This window comes from Urocitellus parryii, chromosome 12 (genome assembly GCF_045843805.1).
Source record: "Urocitellus parryii isolate mUroPar1 chromosome 12, mUroPar1.hap1, whole genome shotgun sequence".
In the NCBI taxonomy this organism is placed as follows: Eukaryota; Metazoa; Chordata; class Mammalia; order Rodentia; family Sciuridae; genus Urocitellus; species Urocitellus parryii.
The window spans coordinates 84,557,942-84,577,860 of NC_135542.1; the positions used below are offsets into that span (position 1 = coordinate 84,557,942).

At 43.7% G+C, this 19,919-nt stretch overlaps 1 protein-coding gene and 1 non-coding gene across 3 annotated transcripts in view; one reads left to right on the forward strand and one right to left on the reverse strand.

Annotated features, from left to right (window-relative positions):
• Spred2 (sprouty related EVH1 domain containing 2) overlaps nt 1–19,919 on the reverse strand; it is a 117,768-nt gene that overhangs the window by 65,309 nt on the left and 32,540 nt on the right. The window lies entirely within an intron of this gene.
• On the forward strand, nt 9,380–9,452 carry Trnaa-ugc (transfer RNA alanine (anticodon UGC)). Its single transcript has one exon. It is a non-coding gene; the product is annotated as a tRNA-Ala (tRNA).

Consider the following 19,919-nt stretch of genomic DNA (forward strand, 5'->3'; position numbering starts at 1 on the left):
TGCCAGTGTGTGCCCAGCCTCACCCAAGTTTTCTGAGGTCACCAATCTGAGGGCCCTTCCCTTGACACACACACTTTCAGATTTGAATTCTGTATATCACAGGAGTATGCAAGACAACCCAGGTGAAAAGTCAGGTTTGGGTTTTTACTCTTTAGATGCCCCATTAGCAGCTATGCAAGTCCCAAGTGAAAGGTCAACTAAGTCACCAGCATTGCTTAATACAGCAGGTGTAAAAGAAGACTGATTTTTACCCCCAAATCTCAACCTTACAGATCTTAGCCAACGCTGTCCACTGGAAGAACACTTCTTTTAACACTTGTGTTCTGATGATGCTGCCTCAGTTAAAAGCTGCCTGGGAGGCTTCTCAAACGACCTTCAAAGCCAGTCTTACAATGAATGAATCAGCCAGTTTAAAAAAAAAAATCTTATTGCTAATTAAGGATCATAATTTTTTTTTTTTTTTTTTTAGTGGATCCATCATGAGAACTTGCTCTTGTTAGTCACAAAACTTAGCTCTAATGTACTCATGGCCATTTCCAAACTTAAAAATCTTCCTGCATTAAAAAAAGGGTGGGGGGGATATTGCTAAGTATGGTCGCACTATCTTTTCTCTCTTCTGAAAAGTGTTCCAAAAAGGCTTCTGGAAGTGTTTCAAGGAGCTTGTTTTGAGATCAAAATGAGAGTGGAACCTCCCAAGGTGAGATCGTGGCTCTGAAAGATAATTCAACTACGAAGGAACCTGTACAGATCACAGGTACATGCTCTGTTTCCCTTAAAACAGCAAAAAAAATTCAAGCCATATGATTACATTTTGTTACATTTTATGACTACGATCCATCACATGGCATTAAATGGCATTAATGAAATGCCAGATGACATTTACCAGATATGCCAAGAATACTCTCTTTCCACATGCTCTTTAATTTGCATGGCAGTTCTCTTAGTATACCCATTTTAGAGCTGGGGAAACTGCCCCCCCTCAAAAAAAAAAAAAAAAGAATGAAGAAGCCAACCTGATTCCAGAGCATTACCAAAACCCCCCTGGGTTAGCCAGATAGCCACAGAGCTGCCCCCTCTCTATCAACCCAGTAGCTGCAAGGTACCTGGAAGACCAACTAGGACCTCTTTCCAGACAGCCCTGCACCCTTCACCACACACAACGGCCATGTGGAGAAGCCTCTGCAGCACAGCGTTTTAAAGGCTGTGTTAGAGAGTGTCCGTCCAGCTGGTTCAGCAACAGACCAAGACCTAGCCATGCTGTGGTATACCGTCACAGCCTGCGCCAGCGATAAACAATTGAAGTGACACAGGTGTGGGCTGCTCTGGGCAGTGCAATGGCACATTAATGGTTAAACACTAGGCTCTGGAGCAGCACAGCCCCAGCTGTATGCCTGGCCCATTGAATTCATTGAGAGGCCCTCATTTCATCTTTCTAAACTGCAATTTTTCTGTGTGCAATCAGGGAAACAGGAGCATCCCAGGTTGGGGTTGTGGCTCAGTGGCAGGGCGCTTGCCTCGCACATGAGACACTGCATGCGATCCTCAGCACAACATAAAAATAAATAAAATTAAGATATTGTATCCACATATAACTTAAAAAAAAAAAAAAACCCAAACCATTAAAAAAAAAAAAAAAGAGTATCTCACCCAAGTCCCTCAGGGTTTGTCACGCTGGTCAACTGTGCTTGAAAAGGCAGTTTGTATGATGCTTGTACAAGGCAAACACTGAATATGTCCTACTCTGATTGTTCCAATGAAGGTTCAGCATACAAAAGACCACAGAGGTATTGAATGTCTTGGTAGGGTGTCGCTGCACTGGTAGGTGACAGAACCCCCAGCACTGTGACACTCTTTTCTGGTAAGCTACAACCATCTCTTCAACAGGTTCTTCCTAGACCTCTGGGGTCAATGTGCATCTCTTCCTTAGAAGAGGGAATTATTTGGGGCTTTCAGGCACCAGTGAAATCCCTCCCCTTTTTCCTGAAACAGCAGCTGGACATGGGAGGTTGGTTGTGGGTCTCTACTTCTGCATTTCCCCAAGAGGGAGTTTCCTAAGCTCCCATCCACCTGACTTTCCCCGGTACAAGTTTACACTTGAGCAACCACTCCAGAGGGACCAGGAGGGAGGAGCTGGTATGAACAGTGGCTTCTGGGTTCAGACTGGGCAGTTAGTTTCTGGGATGGCCTGGGGAGAAAGGATTAAAAAGCAGCCACAGGAGTCTGACTGGGGGCAGAAGATCAGAAGAGTGCTGAATTTGAAAAAAAGCCTTCCTGGAAGGAGGTGGGTCAGCAAAACAGGCTAAGGGGGAAAAAATAATTAATCCAGGAGAGGTGTTTTGGAAAGGATTTTTAGAAATGTCTGCTGCTTATTAAGCAATTAGCCTTCTGCCTCCAGGGAGGCATCCCACCAGTACCTTAGGATAGGGTCATCCTGAAGCCAGGCCACCAGGAAGAGAGGTCTCTGGGAATATATTTCCTTCAAAGCCACACTGGTGCAGGTGTGACAGTGCATACCGCTAGTCTCTAGTCACAGCTACTCAGGAGGCTAAGCAGGACACCACTTCAGTCCAGGAGTTGGAGATCACCCGGGCGACACACTGAGATGCATCTCAAAAAGTGAGTAGGTAGGTAAGTAAATCAATCAATCAATAAAATAGCTGCACTGGTGGCTGAATTCACAGCAGAGATGAGCAGTACTTTATGACAGAAATGTTAACTCGAGTCACATCCTACAATTTAAAAATTTCTAGTAGTCGCAGCAAAAACATGATAAATATAACAGAGTTGACATAACCCAAGAGATCTAAAATATTTGATTTCAACAAGTGATCAAAATAATTATTAATGAGATGCTTTACATTCTTTTTCTTTGTAATGAGGCTTCAACTCTAACACATCATTTACACTGAAAATTCACACTGGCTCAGGTCAAAGGCTCCACGACCCGGATGGCCGATGGCTACAGAATTGGGCAGTAGTCTGGGGGCAGTTATTTCCAATGAAGTCACCTGGATCTCCTAAGGGGATGGGCAGTGGTGTTGGTTTGGAAAATGTGGTATCCCAGCCCCACCTTGGAAGACAGGCAGCTGGCCTCCTTCTAAGTTCCGCTGTGGCACAGGCTGCCACCCACGCATCCCGGTCACCTCAGCCTCTCTGCAAGAGTCATACAAGAAGGCTTACGTTTTAAAAATACCCACTGGCATGCCAGCTTGGGATCTGAAAGCACAAAGAGTAGGAGAGCAAGGAAGCCTCCCTGAGGCAGGTGGATTGGGGTCGATGAGTAAAACGTTCACGCCTACCTAACCGAACTTGTCTATTTCTCAATCAGCTCTGAACTCGGGCCAAGCCTCAACGTGGCTTCCTTTTTCTCAGTGCACAGTGTACACAGCCATAAGTACCAGGTACACTCCGATTGCCTTGTGTGTGAGTGCAGGTCCTATTTACAGACTGCAGATGTTGTAAGAAACAATGAAGGCCCAATAAGAGGTATTGAAAGGAGCAGAACTTCTTTAGCCAATATTCCTCTCATGGTATTCAATAGGGAACTTGAAATTTCTGGAGCTATCACTTGCTATCATCATCAGGACTCTGCCCAGAAAGAAGCCACCTTTAAGGTGGATGTGAGTGGTGCATGCCAGTCAGAATGCACTGAAGGTCACTCCCCACAGTGACCTGGGTTTCCTATGATCTGGAATAAGCCTTTCTGGTTTCAGTCTTCCTCCCTGGGGTGCCTAACCAAAAATCTTTCAAAGGAAAAGTCTGATACGCCAGTATGGAAAAGTTCTCTTATCATTTGGACAAAATAATTTAGGGCTGGGTAGATAAACATGTACAGGAAATACTTCTATAGAGGTCTTGATCCTCTGAAGATTAATAGCCCACGGAACTGGAGACCAGCCTCAAACTCAGAGGAAATAGGCAAGTTATAAAAACAGGAAGAACGGGAAGTTTATTTTTGGATGAGTATTTGTTCTAGTGAAGCTCTCGATCCTGACAAAAACCTTGATCTGCAGGTCATCTGCTGCAGCTGAGCAGCTGCACTGCATGTTTCTACAAGCTGTCCGACCAGAGATTTCCGGGTCTTTTTGGAAAGGGCCTCGCCCCACTCCTGCAAAACATCAGCCTTGCTGCTGCAGGCGGAGGGACTCCTTTCCCCTGCATTCCTGTTGGTATGTGGGACCCAGCCCAGCCAGAAAATGCAGCCATCTGCAGCACCCTCTCTGCCTTCCACCCAGTGCCCCAAGCCACTATCACCAGGCCCATGCATTATAGCCTTGGTATCTGCCCCGCATCACAGGACGATGATACCAGCCTCCCCTGGTGACCGCCAGCCTCTCTATTTTCACCAGCCTCCAATGCTCCTTCTATCATGCTGCAGCATACCTTCCCAACAACCTACAGAATAAAGCCAGTCTCAAGCCTGATGGACAAAGCTCTTCACAATCCAGTCCAAACCACCTTGACAGTTCCACCAACCCGCAGGACCATTTCTGTCACTGGCAGGACCTGGTGCAAAATGAAAATGTTCTGTAAAGCCAGCCCTAGTTCCAAATTTGGGGAGCTAGGGACATAGCTCAGTGGGAGAGTACTTACCTATGCACAAGGCCCTGGGCTCCAGACCCAGCACTGTCAATAAATAACGTGACAGCACAGGATACACTCAGGAGGCCTGACCCTTCCCCATGCCTCCTGAGACCCACCACTGAAAGCAGCAGATGCTGCAGTTACTACTACTGAGGAAAACCCTCCTCACCTCCCACAGCTTTACCAAGACACATCCTTCCCCTTGAGGAAGATTTCAAGATAAGGAAACCAGTTCTACCTCCTCAGGTGCCCCATTCAAATGCCTGCTTCCCCTGTGCACTAATCTACAGTATGACTCTTTTATGTGCCTTTCACCCCTCTATTCAATTAGACCAAGTGTCCCAAGCTCCTTACTTATTGCTTAGTTACTTCTGTGCCCTCCCCTCCACCTGTCCAGAACAAAACTAGGCACACAGTGGGCCTGCTATAATTTGTTTTTTACTTTTTACCTCTAAAGGACATTGACAAAGCCTCTTATATTCTTGACAAATGACCCATGAAAGGAAAAATAAGAAACCCCAAGATTTTCCTTTCACCTAAGAGGCAACGTCTGTGCCCTCTGGAGAGGCTAAGGGCATCTGAACAGGAACTTCCACTATCTGCCATCGTGAAACCTGCTGCCAGACACAAAGGCTGCCTGTGTTGACTCTGGCTGGGCCTTCGCAGATGGCCAGGTCCGTGTGAGGGGTGTGGTGGAGAGACAGGAGTGGGAGTCAGCATTACCCTCTGGCTCTCCTCTGCTGATGGGGTAGGTGAAGCTGAGAGAAGGGGTCGAGATACTGCTGGATTCCTACCCACTGCCACTAAAAAGCAGGACAAAGAACCTGGAAACTTGAATAAAACCTAATTTCCCTGGAAATGGGAAAAATGCTGTGGGTCATAAATTCCTTCTGAGCAAAAAGGCAGAATGAGGCAGGGAGAACAAGACACAGGTGGTGCTCACCCTAGGCCTGAAATGCGGACACCTGCTGTATTATTTTTAAGAGGAAGAAAAACATTGGAGATCCCAAATAGCTTCCTAAATGTTCAAGCAAAGTTGATTTTTCCAGCAATTGTCAACAGATCATGCCCAGGGGATGGTATTGTAACAGAAAGCACAGGCCTTCCATCTGTGTGCCCCCTGACAGAAGGTCTTTGCCACACTGAATCAAGGACCCATCCCACCCCAAAGACTTCCTGCAACAGTAACAAGAGCAGGTTGTGGAATCAAGTATTCACAGGGCAAGGGCCAGGCCATTATTCTCTGTCCTCTCCCATGGCATTGATGCCATCTGTATTTTTCTTGTTTACATGCTCCCATGCTTAATGCCTATCTCCTCTCACAAATGTAAGCTCGTTTATGATTATTCAAGGCCCAGAACGGTGCTACAAACTAGTATCTCATGTGGCCATGAATCTGTCAAATCTGTGTCATCTCCATCGTAACAGATGGGTCCCATTATACAGGGAAGAGAGTTCACATAACCCACTTGGGCTGTCTAAGGAAGGTGCTTCAAGTTTGGGTTCGTCAGCTGTCATCCTGCATGTCTGGAGCCCTCTGCTGTTTTAGGAGGCCTGGGCATGAAAACAACCTTTATGGTGTCTATTTTAGAGAGCTGGCTTCCCTGCCACTGTTCACCCAGGGAAAAAAATAAATCATACTGATGAAGTTTTCCACACATGGCTCTGTACAAGTTACCTTAAATTAAAAAAAAAAAAAAAAATCAAAGCTAGTTGTAATGTTACAGAGAAATACTTCAATTGTAAAGCATTCAGTGAATACCCTGAACATCTAAAACCTCAGATGGAGGCCAGGGGTTCCTCCTGCTGCGAAAGGGTGTCTGTGAGGAATGCTGAAAGGCCTTGCGTGGGTGGGCGGGTTCTCTGGGCCGCAGTCACAGGAGATGGAAAAGCGGATGGCCAGCAGAGTAATCTCCTCCCCAGTCCTTACGGCGGCTCTTGGCTGTGCTCCCTTAAAGAACAGGGTCTGAAGGAGCCCAGCGATGACCGCCACAAAGGCAGCTCAACAGCTCCTTTTCCCACAATGACATGCACATCAATTCTCAACTCGCTTCATCAAGAGCAACAGCTCAATGTATTCAACTGATATCAACAAATAAAAGAGAATCTGAAGTTTTCAAAACCTACCTGTAAATGCTTCAAAATTATTTTTGAAGTAAACAGGACCCTTATGGAAAAGGCTAGGTCATTGTGTGCACATGAACTCCAGAGTGGGGACACTACCGAACTTGATTAAAACAAATTCAGAAATATCAAATTATTCCTAATTTAGATTTGCACAGACTATCAAACTACAAATGAAAATTCACTATAAACACGTGTGCATATATCACATTTAGATAGAAAAGGAGCTCCCAAATGCTGAGAAACTAGGGAGAGCAAACATCTAAAAGCCCATGATTCACCTGTGAGGCTTGGTCTTAAGGTTGGGTGCATCACACGGCCACAAAGAGCAGGCCAGAACCTCACCACGAAGCAGTGTTCAGTCACTTTATTTTAATAAAATACATTTAAGGCTGGGCACAGTGGTGCACTCAAAATTAGTAAATAAATAAATAAGATGCATTTAGGGACGAAGAAAAGTTCAACCCGAGTGAATCCACAGCTTATGAAACTCTGAATTGGAGCCCTCTAGGTAAAGATCGCGTGTCTCCTGTTCCGGGCAGGGCCAGAGACATTATCAGCACGCCCTGCAAGTGAAGGTGAGGTAATGCCAGCCCTGGGCGCATGTGGGCAGGGCCTCTCCACCCAGCCCCGTGCCTGGCTCCCAGCTAAGGTTCCTGCTCCTACTGGATCCCAAGCCTTGCAAAAGAGCCAAGGCCCCAGGGCTTGAGGCTCCATTCTTGGTGACTGCACAAAAGAGTACAGTGAGGACCTCGAATAGTTTTACTGTGGACTTTCATGAGGGCAACTGGGAAATAGTCAATCTCCTCACTGGGGGATTTACCAAGTGCCATTAGGGGCTGCTACCAATAGGACAGGAAGTCCTTCGGTGACCTCCAGTGACACCACCAGTGCAGACAAAGGACCAAAACCAGGAGGAAGAGGGAGTGAAAAGCAAATTTTTCTCCAACATACACACAAACTCCTATTGTGTTCATGGACATTTCCTAGGTACCCAAAGGTAAATTCAAACCCTGAGAAATGTGGTCTCTTATGAGCAATGCCCTATTCTTTAACTAAATGATCTTTCTCAGTCTAGCACCTAGTCCTTCACCCCCACCCTAATTCTCCTTGGCTCAGTGATAAATTGCTCTCCTGGGCAGCCCTGTAAGTCACCAATTCAGTCAGTATCCACAGCCTAACCCAGAATGCACTGGCATCCACAGGTGGTGCATAGAGGTTGATTCTGCATTCCCAAGAACTCTGTAGTAATGCTGGCCCTGTGGAAGGAGCAGGAGGCCTCAGGGCCCTAGAGATTCTGCCTGGCCCAGCTGTCTTATGGGTAGAGGTTTTGACTTCCAGGGACCCTAGCACTCTTTCACTTGAGGACTGGATCTACCTCCAGACCCCTGAGAAATTCTCCAAAATAGATGCCTGACTTCCCTGTCCCCACTTCCAGAGAGGTAGCAGGACAAAGATATATTAGTCTTTATTTATTTACTTACTTTTGCAGTACTAGGGATTAAACCCAGAGGCATTCTACCATTGAGCTATATCCCCGGTCCTTTTTAAATTTTGAGATAGGGTCTCACTAAATTGCTGAGGCTGCTCTTCAACATGTGATTCTCCTGCCTCAGTCTCCTGAGTAGCTGGGATTATAGACCTGTGCCACCACATCCAGCATTCTTTTATTGATATTATTATTACCATTATAATTTTGATACTGAGGATTGAACCCAGGGGTGCTTTACTACTGAGCCACATGCTCAGTCCTTTTTATTTTTTATTTCGAGACATGGTCTCACTAAGGTTGACCTTGACCTTACAATCCTGTCTCAGCCTCTGGACTGGCTGGGATTACAGGCATGTGTTATTATTATTATTATTATTATTATTATTATTATTATTTTAAGGAACATCTTGCCTTGGGAAGCACAATCTTTCCTTTGAATACTAAAAATTCTAAAAAAAAAAAGCACCCTCCATTTATATTTCCTCTTTTATACTGTTGAAAGAATAACTTTTCTACATTATTTCTCCTGTTAGCCACCCAAAAACTACTGAGTGGAAGAGGTCGACAAATCCTTTTCAGAGAAACAAACAGACTTTCTGAAACCTAACACATGGTCCAAATTTAAACTTTTAGCTTAAATTTGTCAGACACACACACACACACACACACACACACACACACACACACACACCTACCTAAAACTCAGGTTCATTATTTGTTACATAATAGATTTCTACAACCTAAAGGCAAAAACATCCCCCACACCTACAAAGAAATGTGGATTCCTTGTCTCTACCTCATGGGTGAGGAATGTAGTGCCCTCCCATTGTTCAACTAATGTGACAAAACAAGCGATTAACCAGAAACTGGCATCGGTTCTCAACAAGGTACAAGTTCAGACAATGGACGACAGTTATTTCTTTTTAATATATACATGGAGTTGCTCTAACATGAAAGATGGTTAGGAAGATCTTTGCTATACACAGATTTTTGAAGAAGCTAGAACTTTGCAGTAGAAGTAAAATTGTTCTATTAAAAAAAAAAACCCACCAAAAAAATCCCATGCAGTGGTACATGCCTATAATCCCAGCACCTCAGGAGGCTAGGAAAGGAGGATCAGAAGTTTGCAACCAGCCTTGACAACTTAGCAAGGACAGGTGGGGGTGGGGGTGTGGGCTCTGTGGTTGTGGCTCAGTGGTTGAGCACTTGCCTTGCATGCATGAGGCACTGGGTTCAATCCCCAGCACCACATAATAATAAATAAACAAATAAGTAAAATAAAGATATTGTGTCCATCTAAACTAAAATAATATTTAAAGGGGGGGGGGTTGGGAGTGTGTAGCTCAGTGGTAGAGTGATTCTGGATTCAATTCCCAGTCCTGCTATTAAAAAGATCGAGAAAAAAAGGAAGAGAGGAAAAAAAGAAATGAGACAGGGTTTTGCCAAGTTGCCCAGGTTACCCCTGAACTTGCTATCCTCCTGCCTCCATCTCTTGAGTAGCTGAGATTACAGTTGTGTAGCACCATGCCTGCCAGAAATACATTGTTAAAACCTGGCTAAGAAAAGCAAGTTATAATTATAGGTGGGTGCAGTGGTGCATGCCTATAATCCCCACTGCAAGGGAGACTGGGCCAGGAGGATTCTCAGTTCAAAGCCAGTCTCAGCAACTTAGCAAGGCCCTAAGCAATTCAGTGAGACCCTATCTCTAAATAAAACACAAAAAAGTGCTCTTTTAAGATTTGGCTCAATGGTTGAGCACCCTGGGTTTAATTCCCAAGTACCCCCCCACACCCCACAAAAAAAAAAAAAAAAAAAAAAAAAAAAAAAGGATGTGGGGAAGAAAAGAAAAGCAAGTTTATTGAAGAAATGATTGAGGGCTGGGGATGTGGCTCAAGCGGTAGCGCACTCGCCTGGTATGCATATGGCCCGGGTTCGATCCTCAGCACCACATACAAACAAAGATGTTGTGCCTGCCGAAAACTAAAAAATAAATATTAAAAAAAAAAATCCTCTCTCTCTCTCTTAAAAAAAAAAAGTCAGAAATGATTGAAACAGGTAAGCAGAGGCTGAGGATATAGTTTAGTGGAAGAGCACTTGCCTAGCATGCCCAAGGCCCTGGGTTCAATCCCTAGCACCATAAAAAAAAAGAAGAAAAGAAAATTTAAAATAGGTAACCAAAAACAATATATACAGGTTGAACATCCTTAATGAGAAAATCTGTAACTTTTTGAGTACAGATGTGATAATACAAGTGGGAAATTTCACTCTGTGTTGTTTCATGTATAAAATTATTTTAAATGTTATATTTTAGATATAAGTTTGCCTTCAGGCTGTATGTATAAGGTGTACATGAAACAAATGAATATTCTGTTTAGACTTGGGTCTATTCCCAAGCTATCTCATTTCGTATATGCAAATATCTCCCAAATCTCCACACACCCCAAATTGAAAACATTTCAGGTCCTAAGTATTTGGAATAAGGAATATGTAACCTATATATTTGTGATCCATTACTGGGAGGTAACCACTACTAACAAAACAATGTGTAATTATGGGGGGGTCTTCATTAACTAAAGTTGAGGATGAATACCCAAATAGCAATTTCTTCTTTGTTTAGATTCTTTCTGAAATCTGTGGAGTCTAGAAGAACTCTCTTGGAAGATTATCAACCTACTGAAATGTCTGAGGAGCCAAAATCACCTTCAGAGAGGAGGATGTCTGATGAGCCAGACTCAGCAAAATAAAGGAAAAGAAATATTTCCCGAAATAACCATGGCTGCACCTGGACCCAGCCCTTGGCCACAAGATCATGTGGCAAAACCGAAAGAGCTCTATCACCAGAGGCCAGTAACTCTGCTATGGAAATCCCCACTCCAGGCTCCCTCCAGACAGGGGACATGCTTCCTGGTTCCAAGGTCAAAGGTAGTTCAGGCCGTGGTGCTGGGGCTGGAGTGAAGACGCAGCAGTGAGTCCAACCTGGTCAGATGAGTGATACATGGGGTGGCCAACAACCTGGACTCTGGATCTAGACTGCCTGAGTTCAAAAGCAGACTCCAACAAGAACTCCGTAGTCCTGCATGAATCACCTCATCCCTCAGCAAACACGACTACATCAGAGCCCCTACTTCAGAGCTGTGATGAACAGAGGGTTAACCATCAAAGCCATCTAGAACAACACAGGGCACTATTTAAAAGCATTATTTAAGTCTGTGCATAGGTTTTTCCTATATTTTCTGAAACTGATCTCTTTTTTGGGAGTGGGGGTTACTAGAAATTGAGTGCATGGGTGCTTTACCACTGGGTACCCCCTAAGCCCTTTTTAGTTTTTATTTATTTTGAGGCAAATCTTCCCTAAGTTGCTGCGGCTGGCCTCAAATTTGCAATCCTCTTTCCTCAGTCTCCTGAGTTGCTGTGTTTAGAGGAATGTGTCACCATCACATGGCAACATCATTAATTTTATCATCAGAAGATTTACTGACTCACTACCATCACCACTAGGCCACATAAATGTGTCACTTTTGTTAGCACGGTCCATCTTGTCAAGTGACACAGCCTCATCTAAATACACCCGCATACATGCATCTATAGTGGGATGGCCCAATATCCAGAGTAGGAGTTCTGATGCTAAAACAGTTACATATGTGTAATTTTTTTTTTTTTTGAGAGAGAGAGAGAGAGAGAGAGAGAGAGAGAGAGAGAGAGAGAATTTTTTAATGTTTTTTTTTTAATTTTCAGCAGCAACAATGTCTTTGTATATGGTGCTGAGGATTGAACCCGGGCCGCACGCATGCCAGGCGAGCGCGCTACCGCTTGAGCCACATCCCCAGCCCTGTAAATATTTTTTGTTTTGAAACGGGGTCTTGCTAAATTGCTGAGGCTGGCCTCTGACTTGTGATCCTCTTGTCTCAACTTCCCAAATTGCTGGGATTACAGGTACGCCACCCCTCAATTTCGTCTTTAAATTTCTAGAGGAATTTTTTTGATAAAGAGGTCAAACTTGGGGGGTAGGGGGAATACAAATGACCTAACTGCTTTCCAGAAAGGGTACACTAAAAGATAAAGATCACGTGTCTCCCATTAGGTGCAGGGCCAGGGAATTTATCAGTGCCCAAATTATTGAAAATAATTTTAATAAAAAAATTATTTTCCCATTTGACAATACTAGTTGAAAAGTTGTTATTATGTTTTCATTGCATTAGTTTAATAACCTGTGGGGTTAACTATTTGTGTGTGTAGCCAACTATATTTTGCCCTTTTGACCTGTTAGCTTGGCATTTTTTAAAAACTATTTTTCTATTGGTTGACTTGGTGTCTCCTTTTATAATTTCCTGAACTCTTCACAATATTTTATATAAAATAATTGTGGTGATTTTCTTGCATATTTCTTAAATTTGTGTTATTATGCAAACTCAAGTTTGGAAACTTGTAAATAATTTCTTCTCTCTAAGTTCTTCTGAAACTTTCACATGTGGACAATCCTGCTTCCTTAAGGGGAGTTAAATGTCCACCTATGTGTTCTAGTTTGCTTTCTTAAGATTTTTGTTTTTAAAACCTTATTTATTTAGTACTGGGGAGTAAATCCTGGGGCATTCAACCACTGAGTGACATCACTAGCCTTTTTGTATTTTATTTAGAGATAGGGTCTTACTTGAGTTGCTTAGAGCCTCACTTTGTTACTGAGGCTGGCTTTGAATTAGTGATCCTCCTACCTCAGCCTCCTGAGTCACTGGGATTACAGGTGTGTGCCAACATGCCTGAGTTAAAGCCTTAATTTTGAAATACAATGTGAGGTGAGGATCTCCATTAGAAGGATGTCATAAAGCTAATAGTACAATGGAGTTGGGTTGAAATGAGGAAATTGTCAGAAATCCAACCTGCAGGATACAAGCTGGGGATTTGCACGAGACCTCTCTCAGTAATGAATCAGTTCATCAAAAAGCTGCACTTGGCAATGAATAGGATTAATGGGAACATGCGGGGAACACTCAGCCCTTCTCTGCCCCCAAGCTCTTGTCTTCCTAAGTGCTGTTGTAATGGACTGTTGGGAGTTGAGTGGAAACGATGGAAAGGGAGGTGGCAGCAGGGCAGCACACAAAGAGAAAGGGGACCAGTGACTCTACCTGCCACTTAGCAGGAGAAAAAGTAAGGTTGAGGAGCCTGCCAAGAGTTTAAATCAGGGGCTGGAGTTGTGGCTCAGTGGTAGAACACTTGCCTGGCATGCATGAGGCCCCGGGTTCAGTCCTCAGCACTGCATATAAAAAATAGATAGATAAAATGAAAGATCCATTTACAACTAAAAAATATTAATTAAAAAAAAAAGACTTTAAATCAAGCGAGGGGCAGTAGCACATGCCTGTAATTCCAGTGGCTTGGGAGGCTGAGACGGGAGGATCGAAAATTCAAAGCCAGCCTCAGCAAAAAAATGAGGTGTTAAGCAACTCAGTGAGACCCTGTCTCTAAATAAAATACAAAACAGGGCTGGGGATGTAGCTCAGTACTTGAGTGCCCCTGAATTTAATTCCCAGTATCCCTCTGCAAAAAAAATATTTAAATCAGTTCTTACCCTGTATCCTTTAAAAAGGATGGAACTACCAGTTTTCTTACAGAAAGTTATTACCACAACTGGGCACAGTGGCACATGCCTGTAATTCCAGCCATGCAGGAGGCTGACAGGAGGATCACAAGTTCCAGCCAGGCTAGGTAGGCTCAGTGAGACTGCCTCTCAAAATAAAAAAATAAAAAGCGCTAGGGATGGAGCTCAGTGGAGAGCGCACCTGGGTTCAATCCTTAGTACCAGGAGTTGGGGGAAAGAGTTATCGCTACAGAGAACAAGGCAGCAGGTTATTCAAAATAATCCTAAATACAGCTTTTAACCACCTTAGATTCCTGCACATAGACATGGTGCTGGTGTGAAAAACTCAAGATCAGAAATGTGGTCTCTTTCCAATCTTCCCCTTCTACTAAATCTCCAACTCCTACTCCCTTTCCCAAAATCCAGAGCTAAAAGTTGCAATTTTATGTGGTACTGTTTATGGACTAATCATAGTTCCTTTTTCTTTGCATGAGTAGTCATTACAAAGGGATTTACCAGAAATAAGGAAGATTTATTAGTGCCTTTTAAACACATCTGAGAACACCACAAATATTCTCTCTTAACAGGGAATATATGAACTAGACTCATGTGCTGCTTAACAAAGGGACAGATGATAAAAATGTGTTGTCAGAAGATCTTATGGTGCAATGTTGTAAAGTGTGCTTGCACAAACCTAAATGGTATATCCTACTGCACGTCTCTTGTATATACCTATGCACTTTTACATGACTGCCAGTGTAGTAGTAGGTCTGTTTATCTAAGCATCAGCCTAAACATGTGAGTTTGATGTCTACAATGGCACTGAGCAATAGGAATTTTTCAGCTTTATTATAATCTTATGGGTCCACTACAGTTATATGTGGGTCTGTTGTTGACAGAAGTATCTCTACATGGTACATGGCTGTATTCTCTCCAGAGAATTCATTCATTCATTCATTCATTCAGTGATTGACATTGTCAATTGCTGAGCTACTCCTGGTGAGTGAGCAGAAAGCCATGATGGAGTCTGAGGGAAATGTGTTCCATTCTAGCTCTAGCACACACCAGTTGGGGGCAAGCTACTGAACCGACTACACAAAATAATATTATCCAGGATCATTAACAATAGGTGAGAAAAGACCCCAGCACAGTAGGTGGCACATGCCTGTAATCCCAGCTACTCAGGAGGCTGAAGCAGGAGGAACACAAATTCAAGGCCAGTCTGGGTCACTTATTGAGACCCTCTGTCATAGGATGTATCTCAGTGGTAGAGCACCCTTGAGTTCAATCCCCAGTGTGGTAAAAGAAAGGGGAAATGGTAAATAAACAAATAAATAAATAAATAGAGGCTGCTAGGAGACCCTTGTGTCCACAGCTCCCTCTTTATCTTTGGATGTGATGTCTTCCTCATATGTAAATTTCTAAAAGTCCAGCAGACAATTTAAATTCTCATTTCCTCTCAGTTAATCTGCTAGAAATAGACCAACCACAGCTCAAGACAATTACACATCATTAGGTTGAGAAAGAGGATGGCACAGATGAATCCCTGCTTTAAAAATGCACAGGCGCCTGGTAAGGGATGCTGCTTTTAGAGACAGGGGGGTGGCTGCTGGCGCCCTGTGCCCGCCGCTGCCTGTCTGAAACCAGGAACACTTGTGAATGGACCGGCTTAATGGACCTCTATTTCAAAGCAGCCTCAATAAAAACAAAAACTGAGAGTTGCTTCTGGGCCAAATCTGACGGAGAAGCACATACTTTCATATCACTAACTCACTTGAACTCAAAGAGAACACGTCTCATTGCCCCCTCCCACGGTCTCCCTGAGCACCAGGGAGACAGGGCTTTGTCCACTGTGCACGCGCCCCAGTCCCACATCTCCCTGTGTTTCTGTTGGTTTTCCTACTAAGATTGCCGAGGGATCTTATTATTTCCACTTCCCAGGATGCCAAGCCCAGTTCTGGGCACAGGGAGGCGAGGAGAAGGTAAACGCCGAGGATGAGCTGGACATTGAAGTACTAGCCAACAGCTTTTTCCTTTTACTAATAAAAAATAAAAACACTATATTGAAAACACACTATATTTTTACATTATACTATCTCTTTCTATGAGCTAAATGTATGCTGATTATAGTGTTCTGAATGAGGAAAGTGGCAGACTACTTCAGGTTGGGGTTAACTCTAGTGGCAAGTGCTGTCCAGTGACTAGGAATTGCCACACCCACTAATTTGTCTCCATCATCCAGCTCTCCTTGGGCATCCAGCCGGTGGACCACCCATCCTTGTCCCTGTGCTATAGTATCTCCCAAATTTCAGGTTTGGAAACAATCCCCAAAGTCATGTGTTAATGGAATTTGAACGTGGGACCTGGGGGAGGAAACAGGATTAGATGCCATCACGAGGGCCCCAGGACTGTATTAGTGCTTTGTGAGAGGAGGAGGAGAAACCTGAGCAAGGAAGCTCTGTACTGCCACTTGATGCCCAATACTGCCTCAGGACTCTGCAAGTCCTCACCAGTAAGAAGGACCTCATCAGATGCAGCCACCTGACCTTGAACTTCCCACTTTTCAGAGCCAAATAAAGTCAGTTGTAACAACAGAAAGTGGACTAAGACACCCTGCTTGACCATCATTCCATCCAACCTTGGGTCTAAGTTTCAGTGATCCCCAGCAATACTGTTTGTGGCCCCAGCTCTCCAGCTACCACACACTTTCCTTACCAACTCTAACCCTAACCTAACCCTAACCCTATTCCACTTGCCTCCTTCTATATCCTCTGCCTAGAACATCCTTCTCTGCACACCTACATCTGTTCTTCAAGGATCAACTCAAGTGTCACTTTCTCCACAGGAAAGTCTACCTGAAAGCTACCCACTACCTAATCTCCCGCCCCCCACTAAATACTTTGAGCACAGCATGCTCTTTTGGGGCACTTAAGAATAGAAGCCCTTGCGGCTGGGGATGTGGCTCAAGCAGTAGCGCGCTCACCTGGTATGCGTGGGGCACTGGGTTCGATCCTCAGCACCACATACAAAGATGTTGTGTCCACTGAAAACTAAAAAATAAATATTAAAAAATTATCTCTCACCAAAATTAAGGAACTAAGGCACCAGCACCCCAATGTAACTGAGACAGCACGAGATGGATTTGTGCAGGGACACACTAGAGCAATGAAGACTTTCGTATTCCAAAGGAGCTGTGAGGCCAAACTATACAAAATACAGTGAAGTCAGCCTCCTCTTGTCTACTCCAAGTGAAGCATGGCTGACTCTCCAGAGCCAAGGGTGGGTGCATTTTAAACAAATGAGTCCCATGGCCTCTGGTGCAAATAGCCCGCCATGCTTCAGTCCTGAGGGGAGGAGCTCTGGTATACCATGCACTTGAAAGATTCCATCTTTGACACCACAAGGCTTTTCTAAACTCCCAACTGGACCTGTCTGCCTAGCAGTTCACTCCTTAAAACCATGTGTTGGTAGCAAGTACAGATGCATTCTTAATCAGCTACACCCCACGACCCACTAAAGATAGCTTGAGGAGGTCTGCCATGTGCCAAATTCCTCTTTTAAATAAGAACACAAGAACCATTCAGACCCAGAAAACTCAGCCATGGCTATCAGAAAAGGGAAAAGGGAAAAGGAAAAACATCAGATTTTGTTCTCCCTGTTTCAAATGAAATACTAAAATGGAAACAATTTGATAAGAGAAACAGATACATGCCTCCTCTTGGCATTAGGCTAAGATGATGCTCAGACTCCTGTCCTCACATTCACTCCTGAATAATCTAAAAATGACATGGGTCTATCAGAAATCAACCAAGACAGCACAAAGTAACAACACGGCCCTCACTGCCACCATCTTGCACAAATGAGCAGCATCAGTTTTTCCCACTGCCAACTGAATGGGCTGGGGTTTGAGACATCTCTCTCATTTTCTTTTCTTTTTTTCTTTTTTTTTACCTAAATCCTTTTATGGCCATTCAATTCCTTCCTCTTCTGTGAAGCTTTTCTCAGCTAGCTAAACCAAGATGATCTCCTCTCCCCACTAAATTCCTACAATCTTTTCTTAGTCCTTCACTCACAATACAAGGTAATTCTACTAATTCACAGGCCTAGGCCTTTCCAATTAGACCGCCAACATCCTAAAAAGACAGGAGCCACATCTCGGCTCAAAACTTTTCCAACATACCATCTCCTCCAAGGCACCTGATAGAGGACCCTCAGCCTGTGGCCTCACATACACAGGTATGAACAGTTTTCCAGTGAAACCCTCTGATGTCAAACTCGGACATTACCTAGCCGCTTTCTGATGTCCTCCTCTCTCCTCATCCGGGCCCCTTCACAGTTCTCCCCACTCCTTTTTGTTTTGGAACCAGGGATTGAACTCAGGGGCACTTGACCACCATGCCACATCCCTGGCCCTATTGTATTTTATTTAGAGACAGGGTCTCACTGAGTTGCTTAGGGCTTTACTAAATTGCTGAGACTGGCTTTGAACTCGTGATCCTCCTTCCTCAGCCTCCTGAGCTGCTGGGATTATAGGCATACGACACCAAGCCCAGCATCCCCACTCCTTCTTAAACAGTGGTATGGCATTTTAATTAAATCAAGATTTGGTGACATACTGTCATGATCATGTAAACATTTAGAACTACCCTTGGAATATTCTATGGTTATATTTACTTTCTTGCAACTGTGTTTTATTTCTATATTAAAAAGTGCCTCTTTCTGTCAAGAGCTGTGGCTCAGTGGTAGAGCACTTGCCCAGCATGCACAAAGTCCTGGGTTCAATCCCTAGCCCTGCAGGAAAAGCAGTACTACCTGCTTCCTTAGTTTTCTATGGATGTTATTATTTAATCCACAAACTGGGCTGGAGCTGAAGAACACTCTCTGAGTAGGATCAAAAAGCATTTTTGCTCTTGGTGCCATCCCTTTTGGGACTATCCATCCCCTAACTCCTGTCTACATTGGCTGTTCTCAGGATCTCAGTGTGTGGTTTTGGAGCTGGAGCTTCTTTCTTCCCTACACTTCCCTCCCCAGACATCATTTCCTGGATTCTGTGGTGTTCTCTCTCCTTTCTGATTTGCTGATGACATGTCCTCTCGCTCAGGTGTTCAGGGTTCACTACAGCATTTGCAACCCCAGCCTTTGGGACTCAGTAGCAAACTCCTTCTGCCCTACCCCCGGCTTCACACCATCCACCTGGCAGGTGATTCCAGCTTTCCCTGCTCTGCTAAATCAGCATTCATGCACTCACATTCCATCTTGCAAAATCTGGTTGATATTGCTCTGGCAGGTTTCTGGGTTTATACTGTTTTTATTCTTTACTGTCATTTTATTAGAGTTTCGGGAGGAAGCAGGGCTACATACACTTGTTCAGTTTACTATGTTTAACCAGAAGTCAAGGACTCAATGTTTACAAACAGAATTACAAGGTCAGCTGCCCTGTTTCATACCATTTACCCCCTGTCAGCATCAAGTACAGAAACTTATACATAGTAAGAACTCAAAGAGTGTTTGCCAATTATGCTTGGTCAATATTTTAGTTAACTACACACACATCTAAGCCATCCATAGATTATAAATTGTAAAGCAATCAGAGCAGAATAGTAAAACATACACACATCTGCTCTTTTTTCTTTCTTTTTGGTACCAGGGATTGAACCCAGGGGCTCTCAACCATTGAGCCATGTCTCCAGCTCTTTTTATTTTTAACTTTGAGTCAGGGCCTCACTAAATTGCTGACACTGGCTTTGAACTTGGGATTCTCCTGCCTCAGCCTCCAGAGCCATTAGGATTATAGATGTGTGCCACAACCAACACATCTGCTCATTTTTCTTAGGTAACTCTAAAGACAGGTTTCGTGGCAACTTGGACAAAAAGAACAGCTTTGTCCTGGCAGTGCCTCACTTTGTGACATGCTCTGAAAGTTCCTTTTTTACAACACAAACCAAACAACCTCTAGGAAGAATGTGGTTATTTTATTATGTTACATTTTGTCAAAACAGTAAAGAACAAACGGTAATATGTGGAGGACTGTAAATTCTTCCTATTCTAGATAAAGTCATTCATTTATTCAAAAAATATTTAAGATTCTTTAAAAAAAAAAAAAAGAAAGAAAGAAAGAAAGAAAAAACAGCTGAACCCTAAGGTTAC